The sequence below is a fragment of the Equus przewalskii genome, chromosome 3 (assembly GCF_037783145.1).
Source record: "Equus przewalskii isolate Varuska chromosome 3, EquPr2, whole genome shotgun sequence".
NCBI lineage: Eukaryota > Metazoa > Chordata > Mammalia > Perissodactyla > Equidae > Equus > Equus przewalskii.
In genome coordinates, this window is record NC_091833.1 from 57,175,759 (window position 1) to 57,198,837 (window position 23,079).

Sequence of the window (23,079 nt, forward strand, 5' to 3'; positions counted from 1 at the left end):
ACCACTAACTTGGAGGCCTGTAGAGTTGGAAAAGCTAACTACTACTCACCAAAGAGTAGGAAATAAGACTCCAGACCTCTTTTAAGCTTCTTCCACTAAACTCTTTAATGTTCTAGACCAGAAAATGGGAGCCAGCCCAGGGGCAGAGATAAGATTAAATGTATTACCCTTCTCTCTAAGCATATTATTTCTGATGGTGTCAAGGTAGCCACCCAATGCTGTGATTTTCATCCACAAAATTGATACCAACTTTGTTCATCTCATGCTCTCTCCACGACCTCCAGCCTAGTCCAAGTCATCATCATCTCTTGTCAAGAAACTCTAAGAGCCTTAAAACTGAATTTCCTGCATCCATACTTGCCATTCAGTGCTTGACACCACAGCCACACTGATAATATTAAATAAATTAAATTTAATCATGCTATATCTGTTTAAAAGATCATAGCTCTTCAAGCATATTAGAAAAAAAAGATCAAAACCTTAAACAGGGCCTATGAGGCCTTGCAAGGTCTAACCCCCAACCACTGCCTCTCCAGAATTATATTTTTAATAAACTTATTTTTCTAACAGTTTTATATTTGCAGAAAAATTTCAAATACAGTACATAGTTCTCATATACCCCACATTTTGTTTCCCCTATTATTAGTATGGTACAGTTGTTACAATTAATGAACATTGATACATTATTATTAACTAAAGTTCATACTTTATTCAAATTTCCTTAACTTTTCCCTAATGTCCTTTTTCTGTTCCTGGATCTCATCCAGGATACCACGTTACGTTAAGTCATCATGTCTCCATATGCTTCTCTTGGCTGTGACAGTTTCTCAGATTTCCCTTGTTTTTGATGATCTTGACAGTTTTGAGACATATTGGTCAGCTATTTTGTAGAATGTCTCTGAATTTGGATTTATCTGATGTTTTTCTAAAGATTGGCACCTGAGCTAACAACTGTGGCCAATCTTTTTTTTTTTTTTTTTCTGCTTTTATCTCCCCAAATCCCCTCTGGTACATAGTTGTATATCTTAGTTGCAGGTCCTTCTAGCTGTGGCATATAGGACGCCGCCTCAACGTGGCCTGACAAGCAGTGCCATCTCTACGCCCAGGATCAGAACCCTGGGCCACTGCAGCGGAGCACACGAACCTAACCACTCGGCCCCGGGGCCGGCCCCTGATGTTTTTCTCATGATTAGTCTAGGGTTATGGATTTTGGAGAGGAAGACCATGGAGGTAAAGTGCCATCTTCATCACATGATACCGAGGGCACACACTAGCAACGTGACTTGTCACTATTGATGTTGACCTCAATCACCTGGTCCCAGAATTATTTTTTTCCATTTTTCATTTCACTCTTAAAACTCTAGGCTCACTGGCATTCTATGAATTCCTCAAACTCAAGGTCCCTTCAAAAATACCACTCCCTCTGTCTGGAACATGCATTTCTCACTTTCCCATGATTAGCATCTGCTCAACCCTAAGATCTCTGCTCAAGGCAATTTCTCAGTGAATACCTCTCAGAAACCTCCAGTTCAAGTCAGGCTTTGGGATTTTTTGTCTTTCTGTTTTTGTCTTACACTTTTGTAAAATCATGTTCTTTTCCCTTAGTGCACTTATTTACCTCTCAACTCCATGTGAAGAAGTTTTGTGTTTGTTTTATACCCAATTGAGTACCCATGATAACTAATACAGTGCTTGGCACAGACTGGATGCTCAAGAAATAGTTGTTGAATAAACATTAATGAAACAAAATAACAACTTTTAAAATATTTGGATTGAACTAACAAGAGAAGAAATATTCAATAACCCCCAGTCAACACCTGTAGTCGGCTCTCACGCTGTGTTGCATCCCAGTTCCTTAGCCCACTGATTCTAGTGCAGTTTTGGTGAAAGCTCCACGCACCTTACTGGACCAGGAGGAGCCCTGTCTGGAGCCGATGGAGAGGGCAGCACATAACCCAGATACTGGACTTGAAGTACACTGAGTTAACATCCCCCTCGCTTCAGTTTCCTAGGATAAGGTCCCAAATAAACTACTTGCACCTAATTCTTAATCTCAGGGTTTCCTTTCAGGGGAACTAAGAAAACATCCATATAGCCAGGCCATCTTAGAAATCAAAACACAAGGTAAACTGTGTATATCTATTAATATTATATGTGCATATCTTTGGACTCAGCATTCTCAATCTTAGAAACACGTCTTACAGAAATGAGAGCACGAGTATATAAGGCTATATGTGTAAAAGTTATTATTGTAAGATTATTTAAAATCACAAAACCTGGAAACAACCTGGACATTCAAAAGAGGAAAATGTTTGAAAAAAATTGTGTATCCATAATATTGAACATCACACAGCTATTTAAAAAGAATAAGTTAGATCTGAATTTATTGACCAGGGAATATGTTACTATCAAGTGAAAAAAAGGAAAGAAACTAGCAGAGGGTATGTAAGAAGTGATCCCATTTTCTTCTTAGTTTTTTTTTTTTTTTGAGGAAGATTAGCCCCTAGCTAACATCCACCACCAATCTTCCTCTTCTTGCTGAGGAAGACTGGCCCTGAGCTAACATCTGTGCCCATCTTCCTGTATTTTGTATGTGGGACGTCTGCCACAGCATGGCTTGACAAGCGGTGCATAGGGCCACACCTGGGATCCAAACCAGTAAACCCCAGGCTGCTGAAGCAGAGCGTGCCAACCTAACCACTATCCCACCAGGCCGGCCCCCATTTTCTTTTTTAAAAAGGAAGGTAAATCTACCTATATACATGTGTGTATGTTTCTGTAAGCAGATAAAATATGGAAGCAGAAATATCAAAGAGTTTACATCAGATATTTCAGAAGGACCGGGTTGCAAGGGAGAGAGAGATTCCCCGCCTTTCTGCATCTTTTTTAAAAAAATTCTTTACACAAGTGATATGTAACATTTGTGTAATGAAGAGTTTAAAGGAATTTTTTTAAGTGGAGACGAAACTAAAGAACAAGGAAAATTAAGCTAATCACTAATAAAAGTAATTTACAGAATAAATAAAAATTGTACAAATATCTGATTTCTAATAATAGAGTGAAATAGGATCTAGGAGACATTCAACATATGTTGAACACGAAATAGGAATAAGTGTTCTCTCTTCAAAAGTCAGAGTAGAGAATTATCAAAAATGAGTATTTAGGATAGGTACTTATTAAAGGTATATCAATTTAGCTTCTCAAGTGAAAAGCAATAGGGGACAGATTTGAATGATAACAATAATTAGATTTGAAAAAATGTACTTATTAGGAAATGTAAGAGATCTTCAAACCTAAGAAGAGCCATGTCATGATTGGGCTCAAATGTTCAGCATATCCACCATATGAATAAAAATAAAGGGATCCGATCGAAAAAACAAACAAATGAACTGAAAAAGAGCTTATGTTGTCTATACTGAAGATTTTTGAGACTGGTAACAGGTTGAATTTTCCAACTTGCCTTTTGACCAAAGCAACACCAGCAACAGCCGGTGTCTGCAGCAGTGGCTGTCCCAGGCCTTATGTCACCTGGGGCCACATTCTTTCATAGTCTCACCTCCAGGACAGGCTCTGCTTCTCATTTCACACCTGTACCTGGCACTTCTTGACTAGTGCCCTGTGGTTTTCTAGACTTCCAGATATGGAACCCTGCCTCTCATCCATGCGTGTGCAACCTCCCAGTACAGAAGAATGGATACCCCACGATCGGTTGTTTGCTTATTTTTACAAAGGAGAACACTGGAAGGAGAAAACGGAAACTAACTAAAATTGTTATCTGTTTAGGGTGGAGTTGGGAGAGACATACTGAGACATAAGGATAGAAATGAGACTTCTATGAATACTATTTTGTATATAGACTTTTGCACCAGGTACATCTTTTTACACAATCAAAACATAAAATCTAAATAAAAAAGTGAACCTAAAATTGTAAGCAAATAAATTTAACTGTTCATGTACTCAAATGAATAGCTTAATCATGCAGAAAAATATTATTCCAAATGACTTTTGAGCATAATACTCTGGCTATATGTGCTGAGTGGAATATAATTTAAAGAGAAAAACAGCAACTGGCAGATTGAACTTGATTTAAGTGCAAAATTGGGTTTATAATTTAGAAACCATTTTATGTATATTACAGAAAAAAGCAAATAAATATGCTAATGCTATTAAGTACCAAGACTTTCAATGTAAATATTCTACACATGTATGTCAGATATATAATAATCCAAAAAGTTAAGAAACACTATAATATTAAAATGGAAATGGAAATATTAATTAAAATTCAAAACACACACACGCACCCCCTTGCTATTCCACTGAAAAGCCTGAGAAGTATTGCCATTCCTGTAGCAATGAGCAAACTAGCCCAGATCTTAATCCTGGGCTCCTTGGGACAATGGTTGATTTCAGATCTGGGAGAAAGAAAATACAAGGCAACCTAACACATTTTATTATGCCGGAAAGCAAGGAAATGTTCAGAAATGAAAGGGAATTTGATTGAATATGGTTTGAAAACAAAACAGTTTTTTTAAAACTGTACTTGGGGGGCTGGCCTGGTGGCGCAGCAGTTAAGTTCACACGTTCTGCTTTGGCGGCCTGGGGTTCGCTGGTTCAGATCCTGGTGCGGACATGGCACCGCTTGGCAAGCCATGCTGTGGTAGGCGTCCCACATATAAAGTAGAGGAAGATGGGCACAGATGTTAGCTCAGGGCCAGTCTTCCTCAGCAAAAAGAGGAGGATCGGCAGCAGTTAGCTCAGGGCTAATCTTCCTCAAATAAAATAAAATAAAATAAAATAAAAAGGTATTCTGGGACAAGTAGAGAACTTTGAATATAGACTGGATATTGTTAATTTGCTAATGATATTGTGCCTATGTAAGAGAATTCCTTATTTTTAGAAATATATGCTGAAATATTCAGGGATGGACTTTTATAATGCATGTGACATATTTTCAAATTATTCAGAAAATATGTATGTATAATGATATAACATATATACACATATAAATACAGACAAAGCAAACATGGCAAAAAATATTTATAATTATTGAAGGTAAAGGGTGGGTATATACATTATCATTGTACCAGTCTTCCAACTTTTCAGAATGTTCGACATTTCTATTTTTAAAAGATGGAAAAAATTATGTCAATGCTATCTAATAGAGCGAAGAATAGGAAATGGAGTTGATGTTCCCCCAAGTCTATTTTAGTCTTCTGATTCTACAGTAACAGAAAAAGAGATTAGGAGTAGTGGTTATAGAGAATAAAAGAAAAATAGAGGGATTAAAAAACAGCCTCCTATAAGCCAATATCATAACAGCTTGCTCATTAGATTAGTGTGATTACTTCTTTATTAGGCCTTATTTGAGCTGTCATCTGGTATCAATTAGGTCAGTTATAGTCTGTCAGGTCTACCAGAGGGAAATGGAGCAAGGTCCATCATGGCGTGAGGATGGCGTAATTAAAGCAATGGAAATAATGGCCACTCTTCATTTAACCCTCATCCAATCAACCAAGCCCATATTGGCCTTCCACTCGCGTTGAATGCTAAAGATGTGGAAGGAGGGAAAAGACACTGCCAAAACAGAGTTTTAAAAATCTCGTTTCAATCATAAAATGAAATCAAATCATTAGTGAGGTGATGAGTTACAAATAAAATATACTGAAATATCATTGTAGAGACTTAAAAAAAGAGCATAATTCATTTATAAATAGGTTTCTTAATGATTTAATTCTATATATATATGTATATGTTATATATCGTGTTTGCGTGTGTATATACACATACATATACATATACTGTAAATAATTCTCAACCAAGAAAAAAGACAGAAGAATAAATATGAGTCTATGAATATTTTACTAGAGTGCAAAAATTTTGGATAGGTAGTCTAGAATTAAAGGAAGGACATTTTAAGCAGTCATGAATTGAATTGAGCATGTAGCTCCCTGGAGCCTTGAGAAGAATCTAAGCAAAACCTTAAGACCAAAATTGTGGCTGTGTTGAAAATCTTTCCAAAATAATTTTAAACCGGACTGATTTTATTTAATTTCAGCTCAGTTGTAAAGGTAACAAAGGAAGACACAGAAATCCACTTTAGTTTAAGTATTAACATATTAAAAAATAGCAGGAGTGAGGTTGGGATAATTATTGCAAAAAATTGAACCATGGTGAAATTCCATTTCCATATCCCTGATAGGTAATAAGGTGTTTGGACCAAGAGTTATCATGTACAACATACATGGATTATCAATTTTTAACAAATCTTAGTTTTATTAATATTTAAATTAGTCTTGATTATTACTCCCAACTACACAACCCTCTTTGATGATTCAGAAAGCTTTTCAAGACTTTACAGAGTTTTACATATAGAGATTGAACTGAAATATAGTTATACACTATATTGTGTAAGTTGTTTTTCCAAGAAAAAAGCTAATAAGAACTTGTTTGTCATTTCTTTCTTTCATAAAAATAGAGTACAAAAATGGGGAATGTGGAGCTAGGGAGCACACTGTGTATATTTGAGTTACATTGGTAATCTGGACTACAAGTTAACGGATGTCCATCTGAGCGAAGACACATGACGCTGATTTGTTCTCTGACGGTGCTGCTACCATGAACATAACTCTGACCTGTCTTGGACAAGTCACTTAATCTTTCTGGGCCTCAGTTTTGTCATTTATGAAATGAAGTAGTATATATTACCAGATAATACCTAAACTACTACTCAGCTTTAAATTTTGCACCTTTTATGACTTAGGTACCTCTCTCTAAAGTCATTCACCCTTAACAGGAAGGAATTAGATAGGCAGGCACCAAAGAAAGCAAAAGTGACATCAGATTCTTTTTTCTTTTTTTTTGAGGAAGATTAGCCCTGAGCTAACTACTGTCGATCCTCCTCTTTTTGCTGAGGAAGACTGGCCCTGAGCTAACATCCATGCCCATCTTCCTCTACTTTATATATGGGACGCCTGCCACAGCATGGCTTTTGCCAAGCGGTGCCATGTCCGCACCTGGGATCGGAACTGGCGAACCCCAGGCTGCCAAGAAGCGGAACGTGCAAACTTAACCGCCGCGCCACTGGGCCGGCCCCTCAGATTCTCATACATATCCCTCCTTTCCTTCCTTCCTCCCTCCCTCCCTCCCTCCCTCCCTTCCTCCCTTCCTTCTTTCTTTCTTTCCTTCTCTCTTTTTTAAGATTTAGGCACTATTCCTTTTTTAACTGATAAAATCACCTACAGTGTAGGATATTATGGTAATTACAGTAGCCTATCAAATTTTCTAGATTGTCACAGAATTTGTAGGTCGTACTTCCCATATTAATTTCCTAAATCTCTTATTATCAATAGATATCAACCAATGGCATCATTGCACTAATAACATCCTAATTAGTTCTAGCTCAAGTGTAATTATGCTATAATAAAGCTCTTCTTTATCATAATTCATGTGCTTACAGGTTTCCTTTGCTCATTCTAAAGTTCTGATAAAATATTGCTTAAGAAGCTATTAGTGCTAGACACAAGATAAAAGATTGCATCCAGCTTAGTTTTAAACCTTGACTCTTTGTTCTTACAATAATTTTCCTGTTTACTCTGACAAATGATAGCAGTAAAAGAAAGCTTTCACTCTAAGCTTTTGGAGAAAAAAATTAGACATTCGCCAATATTATCACCTCAACTCCAATTTTACGGCACAGGCACCATGCTACCCCAATCTCTGGCACTCCTCCACAGCTTTTCATCCAGAATTTGATAGGCAGTAGCTTTCCATTGCCTTCCAAGTGAGCCTGGGGAGGCCAGTTCACCAGGGCTCCCTGCAGTTCTAACAGAACATGGACAAGTTGATCTGCATCCCAATGCCTGCCATTGCGGCTATATGAAAATGCAGCCTCACTAATAGAAGCACAATATGCAAGATGCCAGTGCATCTCTGTGATTTATAATATGTCTAATGTGCAAGCCCAATGAAGAGGTTTGTTGTCTACCATAAAACCAGATGGATGTAAGCAGTGATTAGAAGCAATTAACTCTGTTCAGCACTAAATAACTTTCCGTCATTAATGTACATTTTTCCACCTCATTAGAGGTACGGAGAAGAGCATGGGGTAAGGAGCACTCAATTTGAATTTCAGATATGCATATGTTTGGAGGAAAAAACTCACAAATTTGCAAGGAAAACATAATACATGTTGATAGAAGCCCTGTTTTGAAGACATTTTTGTTCCATCGATACCAGCATGGGCAGATACTCAATTTCCCCAGCCGTCTACTTGACCTTGGTGAACAGGAAATGCATGAAGTTAAGGTCAGGAAAAAAAGCAAGAAGTTTTCAAAAATCAAGTGATAATGCACATGGATTTTCTTCTGTTTTGCTTCCAATATAATAATAGCATTCTTTCAACAATCAGTAACGTCACTTAAATGAATTAATCTAGATAATATCATATTGATTATCTAAGATACATTTGAAGAATTTTAGCCTCAGGAATCAAAAAAGTCACTGAATCCTTCTTTATGGACATCAAGAATGAACAATTGCATTTCAGTCATCTGATGAATTTACCAAATAGAAGTGTTTTGCTAAGTGATAGCTTTAATTTAAAAATACACTATATCACCCCCCTCCCCAAAAAGAAACTTTGAAAATGCACTGATTTCTCAAAATAATGTAGGAAATGTTTTAGGTCACGTGCTTACAATGTAATATTAAATGAATAAAGGAGATACACTATTATCTCAAATATATAAAAAAACAGAAAAAATATTGGAAATAAACTAAAATCGTATTAATGAATACTCTAGATAATGGGATTCTGGATGATTTTTTTCCTTCATTATTCCTATTCCTATTTCCCAGCTTTTCTGGAATGTACAATTATTTGTTCATTTATCTCTTCTCTTGCTCCCCAAAGAATTGGAAATAGCTTAAAAAGCAAAAATAATTGAGTTACTAGGTGTTTGTGTGTATAAATGAATATAAAATTTCTCTAACTATGTACGGTGACGGATGTTACTAGACTTATCGTGGTGATCATTTTGTAATATATACATATATTGAATCATTATGTTGTATACCTGAAACTAATATAATGTTGTAAAAAAAAAAAAAAGTAGAGCAGAGCAGTTAAGAACATGTGATTCATAAATATTTATTTCCCTTTGATGACTATGAATGGATAATACTTATTGTTTACCAAAGTCAGTGATATTTACTTCTTAAAATGTATTTTTAATGATATTAATAGCTCATGTGTATAGTATTTGCTCTTTGTCAGGTATTCTAACTAATTTACACATATTCTCTCATTTGATCCTCACTCAATAATCCTATGAAGTAGGAACTGTTATTATAAATAATCCAACCATGGTTAATTTAAAGCTACCAACGATTTACCAGCCAGATTGCAACATTCCCAAAAATGCAACAATCAGTTTAGGAAAACCAGTACAAGCCAGCTCCAGCACATCTCCGTTTATTACAGGCCTCCCTGCCCGTCCTGCAGAGCTGGGCAGTCCATAAATAAGTGGAAACATCAACATCTCTGTTGCTAAAATGATGTTGTCAGTATGTGTATTGTCATGGACACCACTGATTGTCTCCCAATATCCACCCCCTATCTTCTCTTATTTCTTGTTCCTATAAGAACCTTATTTTGCACATTGTCCAACCCTTGTCTCACCCAGAGGGGACAATCTGATGTATCTAAGCCAAGAGAGCACAACCTTCACCTGATGCTATTATTAGTCAAAAAATGGGCATGTGACTTAAACTGGCATAAACACACTGAAGAGAATAATATATATTCCATACTTAGAGAAGCATATTTTTAATGCTTCTATTGTTTGTGAGCAGAGAAGCATGCAATGGTTTGTCTGATGGCTAAAGGCAAGTCATCTTGAACCAGCCATGGAACCAGATTTAAGATGAAGCTGAGGCTGAGGAGGTAAAGAGAAATAAGCCAATGAATCCTCAATCACATCTTTCAGCCACTCATCTATGCTAAATCTACGTGAGACTATCAATGCTATCACACCTAAGCAGTTGCAGTTTTCTTGTATTTTAGGCCAAAAACATCTCAATTAATAGTATAGGTTTACACAATAAACTGTATGATGCGTCTACTTCATGAGCTCAACCAAGACTTAATTATCTGTATATAGATCCTTAAAGCTCGCTACAAAATTTACATTTTGTGGTTATGGTGCCAAAAGATGTTCTGAGGAGAGCATTAAGTGAGGTCGGGGTGGACGAAAAACAGTGTTACTTTCCTTGAACTCAGTCAAGGAGAGTCACATAGAGGAGAATGAATGTGAAAATACCTTTGAAGGAGGAAAACATGGTAAGGGATGGCAGGAAGTTAATTCTTACATAAGAAATACTGCATGTAAAGGTGAACAATTGGAACTGGGTGGAGTTAGTTATTGCAAGCATATCAAAAAGAAGAAATGGAGAATGAGGGATAAAAGGAGTTTTATGCACTGACTCTTAGCTAATTTAAAACCAAGATGACACAGAAAATAAATAGCTGAATCTTTTTCAGAAAGATCAGCAGATAAATGACTCCTCTCTCCCCATGATATGTTAGCATATAAGCCATAAAATATCCAACTATATTGAAAACATACAAATAAATCAGAGTTTAACTATGCTTTAAGCTTATGAAGTTCTGGTATATAAAATAAAGCCATATAAAATCTAAAACTAAAGCTTGCTTTCCTTACCATAGTGTGCATAGAATGGAATAGTTGATGCTGATGAAACTTCAAATATTAACTTTAGGAAAAAGGAAAACTCTGAATTTGCAAATAATTTCAAAATAGCAGTCAGACCATGTTGAACTCCCAAATCATGGCACTGATCATTAGTATCCTAAAGAAAGCTAAATCTGCCACAAATCACATCTACCCATCACTTTCACTGTCTAAATCTCTGGCCCATACATACTTGCCTGCCTGTGAATATTTTCAGCATGAGGCTTAATAAGTGAACCCCAAAGCCCTTCCTTCATTAATATTCCTATCTGTCCCACAAATACAGTTGTCCCCCTGTGCTTTTGGCAGTTGCTGAAGTTAATTTGTTGGCTTGCTAGCCCCTTCCGATACCTCTGTCACTGTGAAAATAATTAACAAGTATACTTCTTTTTATACCCTGGAATCAAGGTATAAATAAGCGATTTGTCTAGTTTATGAGTAGAGTACCGTATATGATGTTACAAAGAAAGAAGAAAATAGTCTACAATGTGGTCTCTGTCCCAAGGAGTTTACAATTTAATTGTGAAGATAAGATGAAGATTTATGGACAAAACCAAACATTATAAGATGCTATACAGACGATAACATTCAAGAAGCATAGAAGTTCCTTGTGTAGCCAGAATCCAGTCTTTCTTTCATCAACCTCACCTCTTACAACCCAGGAAACAAACAAAAAAAGCTTTTATCACATTGTACATTATAAGGCCTTTACTGAAAGGGAAGCCTTGAGACTTCACTTGGAGATTATTTCCTATTTTTTCTAATATCCTGACAAACTAGGCTACACAACTCAAGCAGACAATTGATTTAAAAGTAACAAATAGATCTTGGGAGAAAAAATGACCCAGAGCAGGAAAAGAAAAAGAAACATTTTAATAATAGGGGAATAATCCTACACATTTCAATGGTCCCTAAGAGCACCATGTTTTGCTAATAAAAATTATTGTTCACAGTGATGACCCTGAATCATCAAGAAAGTGTGAAATTAGAATAATCTGCTTAAGGTGGCAAGGAGGCATGTAAAATTACCTTTGAAAATGTTTCATTCAAATGGGTATGTTTTAGTGCTTATGACAGGGTATGTGCTATCCAGAATTTCTCATGCTCCCAGGGTTTAATATAGTAGAGGTTTCACTGTATATTTTGTTCTAGAAAATTCCAGCAAGGCACCTGGCATTGCCAGAGTCATTTTAAATTTATGAGAGCAGCTCTGATGAGTCAGAAAAGTTGACATTTCTTTCCAGATTATTTTCCAAGTGTTTTAAACTCACACCTCTGGGGAAGTTTACCAAGTGGTGATAAAAAGATGGTCAATTCTGGATCCAGTAAAATGGATGCCATTCTAAGGAATTTTACCTTGCTTCTTCTGTTTTTCTGCAAAGTAAGCCATTCAGGCATTGCATCTTCTGAAATTTCCTCGCCTCTTTCAGGGAAGCATATTGGGGCAGAGCTTGCCAGCTGTCTGCTCCCTTTGCCTTCTGCTGCCATTATCCTGAGGTACCGCCCCACCTTCTGGCCCTCCAGCTTGTGGGGGGTGGGGAATAGGGAAGAGAACAGAACTCTTCCTGCCTCTGACATGCGTAACACAATGAAAAGAGCAGAAGGAATATATATCTATACGTATATTTGTCTCTCTCTACATATAGACATCCATAGACTGATAGTGCGAGTGTGTGCATGTATATGCATGTGAATCTACAAGCCCAGTGCCAGAATCTCTCTATATGTATATATACATAGTATATATTCCATATGCTCTTTCTTTCTGCAGCACACATATGCAGCTGGGAATAACTACTGTGAGAAAAAAAATTACATACTTACCAAAGAAAAATTACCAAGCAGAAACAAGAATATATGGAATTTAGCTATTATAAATTCTTCTCATCTGCTGCTTGCTTTATTAAAATATGCTCATACCGCTTAAGAAAATATCTAGCATTTCACATTGCATGAATATAAAAAGACCTCCTCTTACTAAATCTCCTGTTTTACACTGCTCTGCCAACGTCATTGAACTGGGCCTTGACTGACAACTAACACAGTCAAAATGTTTAAAGAAGCATAATAAACACCTGATGCTTTATAAGATGATTGTGTAGATGTTGGAATGAGCAAAAAGCACAGCATAGTGTGAGCCGGTAAACAGACGAGAAGATGCAATAATAGACAAATGTGTGCAATGATTACTCTGTGCAAGTCACTGCTCAAAAGCCCCTGGTAGCTACCGTGTCATTTAATCCTCAGCATGCCCCCAAGTGCCTGGTAACATTACTCTCACCATTTCACATATAAGGAAGGTGGGGCTTAGAGAGATTAAATACTGACCTGATGGCCAAGATCTGGACACAGTGCATCTGCCTCCGGAGCCTGTCTTCTTAACTACCATTCAAGGCTGCCTCTTGCCCAGGGTAAATTAAGACATTTCACATGTATAAAAGCATATGGGATGCATATAGGAATAGAAAAGCTTATGATACTGGTCTGGGTGGTGGACCTTTTAGATTCTTTTATATCCTTCCTTTACTGTTAAGTAGTTGATAAATTTCATGATGCACAGTTTGACCAATCAATGTAATCTAAACTGGGTTATTTCAGGTTCTTTTACAATAAGTCTGATGTAAATTTTTTTTTTTTAAGATTGGCACCTGAGCTAACAACTTGCCAATCTTTTTTTTGCTTTTCCTCCCCAAACTCCCCCAGTAGATAGTTGTATATTTTTAGTTGTGGGTCCTAGTTGTGGCATATGGGACGCCGCCTCAACGTGGCCTGACGAGCGGTGCCATGTCCGCACCCAGGATCCAAACCAGTGAAACACTGGGCAGCCAAAGCAGAGCGCGCGAACTTAACCACTCAGCCACGGGGCAGGCCCCTGATGTAAAATTTTAACTTAATTTTAGAAACAACTCCAAGTGTGTAAACTTAAATATGCATTAAAATAGAAAAAATCTGTATTTTTTCCCCAGTGATATATTCTTCTAGTGAAATTTACCAGGACAATAATGGTTTATTGGCTCAGAAAGACAACAATAAGTCAAATTCCTTCCCAGTGCTTGTGATGGACCCTCAGGGGACTTGGGTTGGGTATTCAATGGATGTGTCAACCATTTCAGGCCACCACAATACACTGAATATGCCTTTAGTGGACTGGAAATGCAGGTGATTATGCATGCATAGGCCAAGTGACAAATGGCAGCTAACTCAACCATTTCTCAAGGAAGACTTCTTGTTTAGGAATTTATAAGGAATTTATCACTGTGTAAGATCTATCACCCACTTCAAAAGCTTCAATTATTCATCTCACTAACACATTGAGCTCAATCCTCCTTGGTGTCTAAATTGCTTCCTGATATTAATTGAAGGGTTTAGGGAGGGATCTTAATTCATTTGGGCCACTTGGTGCTGTTAAAACTTGTAAAATTTATTTCAGGAAAAGATGCCGTCCAGGTAACACTTTCAAAAAATTGTTCAGCCCAGAAACTTCTCACCAGCCTGTCCTTTTACAAACTTCAGGGAGTAAGGCAAATAGCCGTTAGTACAGAACCCCTGTAATTGTGTGAAGTACTGTATTATCAGGAAAAATTGATGCAAGCCTGAAAATTATGTTCCAGAAGCAAAAGACAGTTTTGCAGTGGTTATTGGTTCAGGTCGCTGACAATTTACTGATCTCTAGATCTGGGGCTGCTTTGATTGCTGTTGTTAAATAGAAGGCAAATTATTAGTTTTATGCATGCTTCCTTCATTTTTAAAGCTCATACTCTAGAAGGGATTTCTATAAAGAGGCATAACCCTATACTGCCAAAATATTCTAATATGTGAAATATGAATAACCCTATGCACATGTGGCTATTACTTTAATTATAAAACATTAAGTTATAAAACTATGGATAATAATTTGAGAACAAAACTGAGTTTAAAAAAAAAAAAAGTCTAGAACTACTTCCTGGGCTTACTCTCTCTTTTTATGGAGGCACGGTGACCATCTATTCAAGAACAAGGTTGGTTTAGAGGCTTTAATTTTATATGTGAACTAAAAACAACAGACATGAAAAGCATACGAATCTGCTTCAGTCAGAAATGCAGGATGGCTCTACTTGAAGTCCTTCATGGAATACTTCCTTCCCAGGAGATACAAGCTTGAACTCTCAACTAAACATACTATTTTATACTCAACACTTATTGGGTATTTACTATATTCCACCCTAGCAACTAAGTCCTATACTAGGTCCTTTTTAAGCATTACCACATTAATTCTTACAACAATCTTATAAAAGAGCTAATATTATTATCCTATTTTTCAGAAGAGGAAACTGAGGCTTTAAGGCTTTCACTGAGATTTAAATGCCTTTCTGGAAATAACTCAACAATGGGCCAAGAGGGAATAAAACCAGGATGTCTGATTTCTCTTTTTTTTTTTTTTTTTTAGGAAGATTAGCCCTGAGCTAACTGCTGCCAATCCTCCTCTTTTTGCTGAGGAAGACTGGCCCTGAGCTAACATCTGTGCCCATCTTCCTCTACTTTATATGTGGGACGCCGACCACAGCATGGCTTTTGCCAAGCGGTGCCATGTCTGCACCTGGGATCTGAACCAGCAAACCCCGGGCCGCCGAGAAGCAGAACGTGAGCTCTTAACCGCTTGCCACCAGGCCGGCCCCAGGATGTCTGATTTCAAAAGAGGAGCCCTTGATCACCTTGACTGTCTCCACTCCTGTCTAATTCTTATTGAAAGCAAGTTTTGTGAAATTTATTTCCTGAACGTCATGCAGTTCTTATATTTCTTTAAATGTCTGAAGTTCAAACTTGATCAGTATGGCCATGCTTAAAAGCCATAATTTCAGCTTTATACGATTTGTTTGAAAAGGAATTATGCTTCAATATTCGATGCCAAAGTACACTGAGGATCCTCATCGGAAGCAGGCATATAAAATGCATAATTGTATTATAGAGAAGTCGTTGAAGACATCATCAGCCCCATCCAAAGAGAATTCCCTTTTTGTTTTTTAAATGGAAAGCAATATTTTTTTCTTTACAAAACAATATACGTCATTGTAGAAATATTAGAAAACAGTATGAAAAATGAAGAAAGCTGTTAAAAACACTCATAACGTCCACTATCCAGTGGTCACTAATGATAGCTTTTTGGAGTGTGACTTTCTTGGCCAATTTTCTATGCTAATGTATTAAGGAGCATGTTCGGTGTGTTAGTCAGTTCAGGCTGGAATAACAAAATACCACAGACTGGGAGGCTTAAACAATAGAACCTTCTTTTGTCAATTCTGGAGGCTGGAAGTCCAAGAGCAAGGTGCCAGCAGGGCTAATTTTGGGTGAGCCCTCTCTCCTGGCTTGCAGACAGACCCCTTCTCCCTGTGTCTTCACATGGCCCTTCCTCTGAGTGCACTTGAGGGGTGGCAGTGGGGCAGAGAGCGAGTCAGCAATCTCTGGTTCTCTTTTTCTTCTTACAAGTACAGCAGTCCTATCAGATTAGAGCCCCACACCCCACCCTTATGACCTCATTTAACCTTAATTACCTCTTTAAAGGTCCCATCTTCAAATAAGAGATTAGGGCTTCAACACATAAATTTTGGGGGGAGGTGATTCAGTCCACAACATGAGGTATAGAATATTTTACATATTGTTTTGTAACCTGATTTTTCTCTAACCAGTATATTGGGAACATCTTGCCATGGCAAGAAACACTTATTTATAGTTTCACTATTATTCAGAATAAGAAATATTCCATAATTTATTAAAACAAAAACTTCATTGTTGTGGAGCTGGCCAGGTCACATAGTGGTTAAGTTCGCACACTCTGCTTCAGCGGCCTGGGGTTTGTGGGTTCAGATCTCAGACATGGACCTACACACCACTTGTCAAGCCATGCTGTGGTGGCATCCCACATACAAAATAGAGGAAGATCGGCACAGATGTTAGCTCAGGGACAATCTTCCTCAAGCAAAAGAGGAAGATTGGCAACAGATGTTTGCTCAGGGCCAATCTTCTCACCAAAAAAACAAAACAAAACACTTCATTGTTGAGTCTTGAGATTATTTGAATTTTCCTCATTATAAACAATATGTCTACAAGCTTTTGGCAGCTACCAATCTTTTGTCTATATCTTTAGATTATTTCCTGATGATACATTGCTGGTAGAATTGTTGAGTCAAATGGTAAGTGGACTGGCTTTTTATATGTATTGCAAAAATGCCTTTTCAAAAAAATTGTATCAATTTACTTACTCAACAGCAGTGCTAGAGATTTCCAGTTTCCTGAATCTTCACAAAAAAAACAAATATTATTTTAATTTATGTCAATTTGAAATGCAAAAAACTGACTTCCATTTGATGTTTCAATTTGCATTTCTATTATTTCTAATGAGAACAGAGTTTTAAAAATGTTTTTTAGTTATTTGTATTTCTTGTTTTGAGGACTGCCTGTTCCGTCCCGTATAGCTTTTTCTATTAGAGGGTTCATCTGTTTGTTATTAAAATACATGAGAGCTGTTAATCCTTTGAGTCACATCTATTTTAAATATTTTCCCAGTTTATTTGCTTTTTATTTTATATGTAGTGTTCTCTGATATTTTAAATATTTAGGTCTCAGTATCAGCAAAACTGTGCTTCTCCAAGACAATGATATGTTTTTGTCTTATGGACACTGGGCATTATGTAATTGATTTTGTTTTTTTATTTCCTCTGACTACATGTAGGCATAGAAACAAATTGATAACCTACCTCTAAGAATTATGGAAGTGTGTGCACTTCTGTAGGATAATACAGTTCTTGACTATTTTCTTATATTTATTTCTATTCATCAAAGTCTCTTCAACTATTTATGATACATTTTTTTTTTTTGAGGAAGATTAGCCCTGAGCTAACTAGCCAATCCTCCTCTTTTTGCTGAAGAAGACTGGCCCTGAGCTAACATCCATGCCTATCTTCCTCTACTTTATATGTGGGACACCTACCACAACATGGCTTTTGCCAAGTGGTGCCATGTCTGCACCCGGGATCAGAACTGGCGAACCCCGGGCCGCTGAGAAGCAGAACGTGTGAACTTAACTGCTGCACCACTGGGCCAGCCCCGTATTTATGATACTTTTATAGTGTGTGTGCATGTGTGTGTGTTGCAAGATACTTCAAATGACTTCAAAATTTAGAATACTTTCACTTGATTACCCTAATTGAGTCAAATTTTCATCATTTTATCAAATCTAATAAATTACAGGAAATCAATTAGAGTTGTGAACCTTTTTATTTTGTTGATTTTTTTGAGACCTGGATATTTTCCCATGATTTACAAGCTGATTAATTCTGAAAGCAAAAGTCTAAAGTTGTAAATGCCAACATCATTGGAATAAATAGTTAGAAACTCCAGAAAAAATTTTAGCACAAAAACTTTAGAATTTTTTTTTTTTTTTTTTTTTTTGCCAAGGAAGATTGGCCCTGAGCTAACATGTATATCAATCTTCCTCTGTCTTGTATGTGGGATGCCACCAGAGCATGGCTTGATGAGCAGCGTGTAGGTCTGCACCCAGGATCCGAACCAGCAAATCCTGGGCCACCGAAGCACAGTGCACAAACTTAACCGCTACACCACCAGGCCAGCCCCAAAACTTTACAACTTTTAAAATATTTGTTTAAAATCATTATAGATTAGCAAATAAACTTGTCTTGCAATACATGCATGCAATGTTTTCAACATACCTATCTTCTCTATTCATAAAAAGTCCACTGAAGTTAAATAGAGAAATTCTTGGTTGATTTAACTAATAAAAAGGCTACGTTAAAGAGCACATCAGATGACTGTATGGCTCTAATAAAAACTCAAACAGCCATAGAAACTAGTTTTAGCCTTCAATTGCTGTAAGTGCAGCACTGCCATGAAGATATATGACAACTAACACATATACAAATTTCTACAATCTAAATCTATTAGAAACACTCCTACATGTTAATAAGCAGTTTCAGTTATTTACCAGCTCACATCTTAATCCTGGATGAGTTTTTTCCTGTGTATGTTAACATAATGGCCAATGAAAACACTTTAAGAAGATGTATTCCATTTTATGTTCACAGAAAAACAGAAACTTGAAGTCAAGCTGAAGAAAACATTATAGAACTCAGGCAAGAGAAACACTGCCTACAGATCACAGGGCTCACCTGTTGGAGGAAATAATGAGAACAATGGTATGAGCAAGGACACCACAGGTAGAAGTGATGACTTTAATAGCCTGGCAATAGTGTTTCCGGGAAATGTCTCTAAGAAACTCAATAAACACTTGAAGGTGGTTTAAATCTTCATCATTTAGTCTATGTCTGGAAACCTGAGCCTAAATGTAGAAGTAACCTTTTCGAGAACTGAAAGGCTCGCAGAGAATATTTACATGGAATATTTGAGGAGGGCAGCTGAGAAGGATTTTAATCACAAAAGCAAATGAAAGGAAAAAACCAAACAGAATCATCTATAGATTCAACCACATAAAAACTAAAAGTCCTAAACACTAAAAATATAAACAACATTAAAATAAAAGAGAGAAACTGAAAGAAAATCTTCCTCACATACACCAGGCAAGGGATTATTACCTTTAACATAAAAAGAGCTCTAACAAATCAGGATGAAAAGATTGGTATCCTAGTAAAAAAAGACAATCTGATCTTTTTTTTTTAAAGATTGGCACCTGAGCTAACATCTGTTGCCAATCTTATTTTTTTTCCTCTTTTTTTTCTCCCCAAAGCCCCCCAGTACATAGCTGTATATTCTAGTCGTAGGTCCTTCTGGTTGTGCTGTGTGGGGCGCTGCCTCAGCAAGGCCTGATGAGTGGTACTAGGTCTGAGCCCAGGATCAGAACCGGTGAAACCCTGGGCCACCGAAGCGGACCACATGAAATTAACCACTTGGCTATGGGGCTGCCCAGACAAGCTGATGATTCATGGAGAAAGTAAAATAAATAGGAACAAAGCAAGCAATGATAATTAAAGTAATTGTAAACTAAAACAGATTACATGTTTTAGTTATCAATATTCAATATTTTTGAAAAAGTACTGAAATCAGCAATCTCATTCACTGCAGGTAAATTTGATGTGATACTTCTGTGAAGCAATTTGGCTACATGTACAAAGAACCTTAAAAAGAAATGCATGGTCCTTGAAATAGTAATACTATTCCTAAGAATCTACTCTAAGATTTTCCCAAAGAGTTCTAGAAAGATGTTTTTACAGTATTACTTATAATGATGAAGCACTGGGAACAATCTAAATGTCTAATGGGTAAATGAATTAAAAACAGCCATGCATTGTATTTTAAAACTTAACAACCTTATTTTCAAGGAATATCATGAAACTTACAAAAAAGCTCATGAAAAATCTTAAGGAAAAAGAATATAAAATTCTGCTTATGGTCTGAAGCCAATTTGTAAAAATATGTTATAAATTTAACATAAACTTGTATACACATACACATAAATATTTATTTTATATAGTATATTACACAACTATTTTCATGTGTGTTTTGAATTGGGACTCTGACTTCCTGAAAACAAGGGACAGTGGAAGACAACTCTGTCATGAACTAGTAAGAAAATGAAAGCATCCGTGTCAATGAAAAACCAAGGATTTCACAGTGAGTTGCATGGATAAACATTTGCAAAGGACCAGAGCCTAACTAGAAGAACAAGAGGAATCAATGATAAGAAATAATTTTTGTAATTGTTTGACTGAGTTGCTTCCAGCCATCGGGTCTCTAATTACAAGTTCTAAGCACTTTCTCACGGGAAACCTTTCATTTCTCCTGTGGCTCTTATATGGAGAGCAACTTCCATATTCTCCTAATATCTATTCTCCTAAGTAGCTCCTACTCATCCTTCAGGTCTTTGATGTCACTCCCTTCTGGAAGGCAAAAACCTGCCCAGAATAGGTCATGTCCCCAGTGTATACAATATCTTCACACTTTTGAGCCTCCTTATTGCACTTATCACAATGTAATTAAATAGTTAAGTGAATGATTAGTTACTTAAGGCCTTCTTCCTTCTTCCCCAGAACATAAGTTCTATGAGAGTAGGGATTATCTCCATCTTGTTCACCACTCTGCCCCTAAGGTCCAGCCAATGATAATAATAGGTAACAGAACTCTGTGCCAGGTGCTCTTCTAAGCTCTTTAGACGTATTAACTCAGTTGACCTTCACAACAATCCTATGAGGGAGATACTAAAATCATCCTTATTTTAAAGGGAGGAAACTGAGGCACAGAGGTCCACAGTCATACAACCAGTAAGTGATGGGGCCAGGATTCAAACTCAGACAGCCTGGCATTTGTAACCATGACCTACGCCCTTCCTTGTTGCAGGTACCTCATGAATATTTGAATGAATATTTGGAGAAATGAATGAGGAAATATATTAGCAATAAAATGTGTATTTGCTATGAATTAAGCACCAGCAGAGACATGTCCTGTAACAGCTGTAGCTCATCATTTCATGGTCACCTGATCATAATAGATGCATAGGACTCCAGTCCTATAATGGAAACACCAAGAACAAAGCTCCATAGACACCCTCATTAGAAATTCAATTATAATGATTTCTTTAGAATAATAGACTATTTGAGGCTTTCAATGTCAGCGACAGAAATCTGAAATTAAAAGATTTGGAGTAAAGGCTTAAATGGTTTTATATTACATATATGCATCCACTCTAACTACAGCAACTGACCAACCACAAAGCTCTCCCTTTTTTGCATGCTCTTATTTCCTGTTGAAATCAGCTTTGAAAGAGGGTCTGTAATTGCAAACAAGTTGTGCAGAATAAACAAGCCATTATTGTAATGAGGATGATTCTTGCTGAGGATTATTTTTAAAAGCCAAATTATAGACTCCCAGTCTAAATTGTATCTGGTTTTTTGTCTCTTGCTTTCAAATTTGGTTCTTATTTGCATTTTGCCTGACCCGCTAGTTAGAGCACAAGTTCACAGAGCCCCTTCTGAAGCTATAATGAGCTTAGGTAATAACCACCACATAATTGTGTTCAACTGCATACAAGTGTTTACTTTTTACTGCTGTGCGTCTGCCTCCGAGATTTTTGAGATGTAATTATGCATTGCAAAATTTGCAAGTTGCCAGCCTTGCTTGGACTATTTTTGCTATGTTTCACATTTAAACTGCTTAAGTGCATAAGTAGAGGTATAAAATAGCCAGGTTTTCCAGACTAGAAAATTACTGTTGCTTAAATGGCAGAATTTCTGCTCTGTGGTCTCCTATTTCCATGCCTTGCCTCAGCTACATATCTTTTTAACCATCTGTTTCTTTCTGGCGACCACTGACAGCGAGGCAAGCAACTGTATCTGCATTACTATGTGGTTTGACATCTGGTATCCAAATCCGACCATGGTATGTATTTGTGAATTGTTTAAATATAAGATCATACTAGTTACACTTGCAGATCCCTCTTCATTAACATCTTCAACCCTGCTTATGTTAAAGTTGCATGCCATATTCCCACAGAGAAAGTGTATGCATGTTTTCCTGCAGGTTGCACAGAATTTAGGTATGTGAATATGAAAAATTTTAAGTAACAAAAATACATTACATATGAATTAAAATTGGAAATTTCAGATATGATATAGGAAGGCTCATTAGACATTGCAGTGTACACACGCTTTTAAGTATTCCCAAGACTGGTCTTGCTGAACAAATTCAAAAACTGTTGAAATGGTGATCATGACAAGTATGTATCTTATTGGACAAAAATACTACTGACCTAGGATCATTTGGAAAATTTATACTGTTCTCCCTAGAAGGGAAAGACTGCATTTTCTTCTCTTCTCCTTGTGGCTTAATGTGTGCATTTGGGGAATGGCTAACTAGGCTTAGGGTCCAGTAGAATGCCCCAGAGCTCAGCAGACACCAAAACATTGAGGAAATAAAACAATGGCTTTGGTCTTATTAGCACCACTCACGGCATAGTTTACAAATAATAGTCATGAACTTCCTATAATCTGTTAATTCTTCTTACTAGTTATTAACTTCCATGCTTAATTGAGATCACTTGACAATCCAAGTGAGCCAGGAGCAATTCAGCTGGAAAGAACAATTCTGCATTAAAAGTAATCTCAGAAAAAGAGGCAGGATTTTGGTAGAGTTTTCTGGGGCAAAAGAGGAAAGAAACATGCAATCAATCCCCACCATGATGGAGGCATAGTCTACCTGGACCATCAGGAGCCTCTTAAAACTAGTCCATTTGCATTTCTGTTCCTTCTGCTCTCTTAAAAGAGTATACCATAATCTTGTGATTATCATTACAGAAAGCAGACACGATATCTGTTTAACAAACTGAGAA

General features: G+C 36.9%; 1 long non-coding RNA gene across 1 annotated transcript in view; it reads right to left on the minus strand.

Annotated features, from left to right (window-relative positions):
• The window catches only part of LOC139082292 (uncharacterized), a 312,080-nt gene that overhangs the window by 53,125 nt on the left and 235,876 nt on the right, over positions 1 to 23,079 (minus strand). The gene's annotated exons all lie outside the window — the stretch shown is intronic.